The sequence below is a fragment of the Lethenteron reissneri genome, unplaced genomic scaffold (genome assembly GCF_015708825.2).
Source record: "Lethenteron reissneri isolate LAM-NWPU_2019-01 unplaced genomic scaffold, ASM1570882v1 scaffold_1639, whole genome shotgun sequence".
Classification (NCBI taxonomy): Eukaryota; Metazoa; Chordata; class Hyperoartia; order Petromyzontiformes; family Petromyzontidae; genus Lethenteron; species Lethenteron reissneri.
In genome coordinates, this window is record NW_026891376.1 from 2,660,374 (window position 1) to 2,666,373 (window position 6,000).

At 53.1% G+C, this 6,000-nt stretch overlaps 1 protein-coding gene across 1 annotated transcript in view; it reads right to left on the minus strand.

Annotated features, from left to right (window-relative positions):
- LOC133363061 (cytosolic non-specific dipeptidase-like) overlaps positions 1-2,385 on the minus strand; it is a 44,880-nt gene extending 42,495 nt beyond the window's left edge. Inside the window, exon 1 of the mRNA XM_061582071.1 lies at positions 2,318-2,385. The gene's annotated coding sequence lies outside the window, so the exon portion shown is untranslated. The remainder of the gene's footprint in view (positions 1-2,317) is intronic.
- Between the last annotated feature and the right edge of the window lie 3,615 nt (positions 2,386-6,000).

The following is a 6,000-nucleotide window of genomic DNA, read 5'->3' on the forward strand; positions in this document are numbered from 1 at the left end:
AGTGGGTGAGTGGGTGAGTAGGTGAGTGACTTAGTGCGTGAGTGGGTGAGTGACTGAGTGGATGAGTGGGTGAGTGGGTGGGTGAGTGGATGGGTGGGTGACTGAGTGAGTGGGTGACTGAGTGAGTGGGTGACTGAGTGGGTGGGTGGGTGAGTGAGCGAGTGGGTGAGCGAGTGGGTGAGTGAGTGGGTGAGTGAGTGACTGAATGGGTGAGTGGTGAGTGGGTGAGTGGTGAGTGGATGAGTGAGTGGGTGAGTGGTGAGTGGTGAGCTGGTGAGTGGTGAGTGGATGAGTGAGTGGGTGAGCTGGTGAGCGACTGAGTGACTGAGTGAGTGAGTAGGTGAGCGACTGAGTGACTGAGTGGGTGAGTGAGTGGGTGAGTGAGTGGGTGAGTGAGTGAGTGAGTGGGTGAGTGAGTGGGTGAGTGAGTGAGTGGGTGAGTGAGTGAGTGGGTGAGTGAGTGACTGAGTGGGTGAGTGAGTGGGTGAGTGGGTGAGTGAGTGGGTGAGTGAGTGACTGAGTGAGTGGGTGACTGAGTGACTGAGTGGGTGAGTGAGTGACTGAGTGACTGAGTGAGTGGGTGACTGAGTGACTGAGTGGGTGAGTGAGTGGGTGAGCGACTGAGTGGGTGAGTGACTGAGTGAGTGACTGAGTAGGTGACTGAGTGAGTGGTGAGTAGGTGAGTGAGTAGGTGAGTGCGTGGTGAGTGGGTGAGTAGGTGAGTAGGTGAGTAGGTGAGTGACTGAGTGGGTGAGTGACTGAGTGGGTGAGTGACTGAGTGGGTGAGTGACTGAGTGGGTGAGTGACTGAGTAGGTGACTGAGTGACTGAGTGAGTGAGTGACTGAGTGAGTGAGTGGTGAGTGGGTGAGTGACTGAGTAGGTGACCGAGTAGGTGACTGAGTGACTGAGTGAGTGGGTGAGTGGGTGACTGAGTGACTGAGTGGGTGAGTGACTGAGTGGGTGAGTGAGTGAGTGACTGAGTGACTGAGTGGGTGAGTAGGTGAGTGACTGAGTGGGTGAGTGACTGAGTGAGTGGGTGACTGAGTGAGTGGGTGACTGAGTGAGTGGGTGACTGAGTGAGTGGGTGACTGAGTGAGTGGGTGACTGAGTGAGTGGGTGACTGGGTGAGTGAGTGACTGAGTGAGTGAGTGGGTGAGTGACTGAGTGAGTGGGTGACTGAGTGAGTAGGTGACTGAGTGAGTGAGTGACTGAGTGAGTGAGTGGGTGAGTGACTGAGTGGGTGAGTGACTGAGTGACTGAGTGAGTGGGTGACTGAGTGAGTGACCGAGTGGGTGAGTGACTGAGTGACTGAGTGAGTGGGTGACTGGATGAGTGAGTGGGTGAGCTGGTGAGCGACTGAGTGACTGAGTGGTGAGTAGGTGGGTGACTGAGTGGGTGACTGAGTGAGTTGGTGGGTGACTGAGTGACTGAGTGAGTGAGTAGGTGAGCGACTGAGTGACTGAGTGAGTGACTGAGTGACTGAGTGGTGAGTGAGTGGTGAGTAGGTGGGTGACTGAGTGAGTGACTGAGTGAGTGAGTGACTGAGTGAGTGAGTGACTGAGTGACTGAGTGGGTGAGTGACTGAGTGGCTGACTGAGAGGGTGAGTGACTGAGTGGGTGACTGAGTGGGTGACTGAGTGAGTGAGTGGGTGAGCGACTGAGTGACTGAGTGGGTGAGTGTTGAGTAGGTGGGTGACTGAGTGGGTGACTGAGTGAGTGGTGACTGAGTGAGTGGGTGACTGAGTGAGTGGGTGAGTGACTGAGTGAGTGACCGAGTGGGTGAGTGAGTGGGTGAGTGACTGAGTGGGTGAGTGACTGAGTGGGTGACTGAGTGGGTGACTGAGTGAGTGGGTGACTGAGTGAGTGGTGAGTGAGTTGGTGGGTGACTGACTGAGTGAGTGAGTAAGTGGTGAGTGGGTGAGTGGTGAGTGACTGAGTGGGTGACTGAGTGAGTTGGTGAGCTGGTGAGTGACTGAGTGGGTGACTGAGTGAGTGAGTGGGTGAGTGGATGAGTGAGTGGGTGAGCTGGTGAGCGACTGAGTGACTGAGTGGATGAGTGGTGAGTAGTGAGTAGGTGGGTGACTGAGTGACTGAGTGAGTGGGTGACTGAGTGGGTGAGTGACTGAGTGGGTGACTGAGTGAGTGAGTGGGTGACTGAGTGGGTGAGTGACTGAGTGAGTGGGTGAGTGACTGAGTGGGTGAGTGAGTGGGTGAGTGACTGAGTGGGTGAGTGACTGAGTGGGTGAGTGACTGAGTGGGTGACTGACTGAGTGAGTAGGTGACTGGGTGAGTGCTGAGTGCGTGAGAGCTCCTCACCTGATCGGAGCGTTGAGCGCAGCCGCTATCCGCTGTCACGTGTCCGATTTTATACAGATTGGAGGACGTGACGTCACCTCAACGTCGTGACGTCACCTCAGCGTGATGACGTCACCTCGACGTCGTGACGTCACCTCAGCGTCGCGACGTCACCTCAGCGTCGCGACGTCACCTCAACGTGCTGACGTCTCTTCAACGTCCTGACGTCACCTCGACGTCCTGACGTCACGTCAACGTCCTGACGTCACGTCAACGTCCTGACGTCACCTCAGCGTGATGACGTCACCTCGACGTCGTGACGTCACCTCGACGTCCTGACGTCACGTCAACGTCCTGACGTCACGTCAACGTCCTGACGTCACGTCAACGTCCTGACGTCACGTCAACGTCCTGACGTCACCTCAGCGTCACCTCAGCGTGCAGACGTCGTGTGTGTCAATGTGTGTGTGTCAATGTGTGTGTGTGTGTCAGTGTGTGTGTCAATGTGTGTGTGGAGAGTTTCCCATACCTGGGCAGTGTGCTTATGACCGGCTCCAGTCTATCAGCAGAGGTCTCACTCCGAATCAGTCGAGCGGCAATATCTTTTCATCGGTTGCGTAACGCTGTGTGGAAGCTACCTGGTCTGTCGCTCCGCACGAAGCTTCAGGTCTTCTCGGCCACGGTCATTCCCTCCCTTCTCTACGCTTGCGAAACGTGGACCCCCCTGGTGGAGCATCTTCGCCGGTTGGAAACATTTAGGCTGGCCTGCCTACGATCCATCCTGGGTTTAACCAGGCTGGATTGTGTGAGGAGCTCACAAATCCTTGAAAGATCTGGGCAAAGTCCCATCAGTGAGCTCCTCCGGCAGGCAAGGCTGCGTTGGCTGGGTCATGTAGCCCGCATGCCCAGCCACCGCATGCCTAAACAGCTTTTGTTCGGCCGGATCGAGGGGGCTAGACGGGCGCGGCACGGGCTGGAGAAGAGATGGAGTGATGTGGTACAGGAGGACGTGGAGCTGAGTGGACTTGCCGATGACTGGTACCAGCGGTGTCAAGATCGGCCTCAGTGGAGGAGGCTCGTGAAGGACGCTACTGGGCAGTTGGAGGCAGTCGCCCTCCAACAACAACGGAGGGCGGAGGAGCGACGCTCACAACAACGAGCGGAGCGCCGGGTGGCTAAAGCACAGCAAGTTGGCACAGTAGGGGGCACAGGTGGTGCATCAGCCAGTCATCTCGGTCATCTCGGTCAGTCGACCCGTGGCACCTGCTGGGTCTGCCCCGTGACCTCGTGCCAGCGGGCTTTCGACACTTCGCGTGGCCTCAAGGTGCACTTGGCCTGGCACAAGCATCGTGGTGACGTCACCGCCACTTAGTGGCGAATGGCGGTTGTTGTTGTTGTTGTTGTGTCAATGTGTGTGTGTGTCAGTGTGTGTGTGTGTCAGTGTGTGTCAATGTGTGTGTGTGTCAGTGTGTGTGTGTGTCAGTGTGTGTGTCAATGTGTGTGTGTGTCAGTGTGTGTGTGTGTCAGTGTGTGTGTCAATGTGTGTGTGTGTCAATGTGTGTGTCAATGTGTGTCAATGTGTGTCAATGTGTGTGTGTCAATGTGTGTGTCAATGTGTGTGTGTGTCAGTGTGTGTGTCAGTGTGTGTGTCAGTGTGTGTGTGTGTCAATGTGTGTGTGTGTCAATGTGTGTGTGTCAATGTGTGTGTGTCAATGTGTGTGTGTCAATGTGTGTGTCAATGTGTGTGTGTCAATGTGTGTGTCAATGTGTGTGTCAATGTGTGTGTCAATGTGTGTGTGTGTCAATGTGTGTGTCAATGTGTGTCATGTGTGTGTGTCAATGTGTGTGTGTGTGTCAGTGTGTGTGTCAATGTGTGTGTGTGTCAGTGTGTGTGTGTGTCAGTGTGTGTGTCAATGTGTGTGTGTGTCAGTGTGTGTGTGTGTCAGTGTGTGTGTCAATGTGTGTGTGTGTCAGTGTGTGTGTGTGTCAGTGTGTGTGTCAATGTGTGTGTGTGTCAATGTGTGTGTCAATGTGTGTCAATGTGTGTCAATGTGTGTGTGTCAATGTGTGTGTCAATGTGTGTGTGTCAATGTGTGTGTGTGTCAGTGTGTGTGTCAGTGTGTGTGTCAGTGTGTGTGTCAATGTGTGTGTGTGTCAATGTGTGTGTGTGTCAATGTGTGTGCGTCAATGTGTGTGTGTCAATGTGTGTGTGTCAATGTGTGTGTGTCAATGTGTGTGTGTCAATGTGTGTGTCAATGTGTGTGTGTGTCAATGTGTGTGTGTCAATGTGTGTGTCAATGTGTGTGTGTCAATGTGTGTGTGTCAATGTGTGTGTGGGGAGCGGTGGTGTAGCGGTTAGCGCGCTGCGCTATGAACCTGGTGACCCGGGTTCGATTCCCGCTCACGGCTAACACCAGTGACGATTATCTGAACCGGTCTCGGGCCTCCCCTAGGTCGACTCAGCCTTAAATGAGTACCTGGTGCGGTGTGTAAACATCGCCACTAGGGAGACAAAGGCGGTCGGGCGTGGTACTGGCCACCCACCCCCTCGTGTACCGTTCCGGCCTTCATAGGTGCTCGCTAACAGCACTTGCCCCAACAGTCTGTTCCAGGCTATATGGGGATCTTTGTCTTTTTTTGTGTCAATGTGTGTGTGTCAATGCGTGTGTGTGTCAATGTGTGTGTCAATGTGTGTGTCAATGTGTGTCAGTGTGTGTGTCAATGTGTGTGTGTGTCAGTGTGTGTGTGTGTCAGTGTGTGTGTCAATGTGTGTGTGTGTCAGTGTGTGTGTGTGTCAGTGTGTGTGTCAATGTTGTGTGTGTCAATGTGTGTGTCAATGTGTGTCAATGTGTGTCAATGTGTGTGTGTCAATGTGTGTGTCAATGTGTGTGTGTGTCAGTGTGTGTGTCAGTGTGTGTGTCAGTGTGTGTGTCAGTGTGTGTGTGTGTCAATGTGTGTGTGTGTCAATGTGTGTGTGTCAATGTGTGTGTGTCAATGTGTGTGTGTCAATGTGTGTGTCAATGTGTGTGTGTCAATGTGTGTGTGTCAATGTGTGTGTCAATGTGTGTGTGTGTCAATGTGTGTGTGTCAATGTGTGTGTCAATGTGTGTGTGTCAATGTGTGTGTGTGTGTCAGTGTGTGTGTCAATGTGTGTGTGTGTCAGTGTGTGTGTGTGTCAGTGTGTGTGTCAATGTGTGTGTGTGTCAGTGTGTGTGTGTGTCAGTGTGTGTGTCAATGTGTGTGTGTGTCAGTGTGTGTGTGTGTCAGTGTGTGTGTCAATGTGTGTGTGTGTCAATGTGTGTGTCAATGTGTGTCAATGTGTGTGTGTCAATGTGTGTGTCAATGTGTGTGTGTCAATGTGTGTGTGTGTCAGTGTGTGTGTCAGTGTGTGTGTCAGTGTGTGTGTCAATGTGTGTGTGTGTCAATGTGTGTGTGTGTCAATGTGTGTGTGTCAATGTGTGTGTGTCAATGTGTGTGTGTCAATGTGTGTGTCAATGTGTGTGTGTCAATGTGTGTGTGTCAATGTGTGTGTCAATGTGTGTGTGTGTCAATGTGTGTGTGTCAATGTGTGTGTCAATGTGTGTGTGTCAATGTGTGTGTGTCAATGTGTGTGTGGGGAGCGGTGGTGTAGCGGTTAGCGCGCTGCGCTATGAACCTGGCGACCCGGGTTCGATTCCCGCTCACGGCTAACACCAGTGACGATT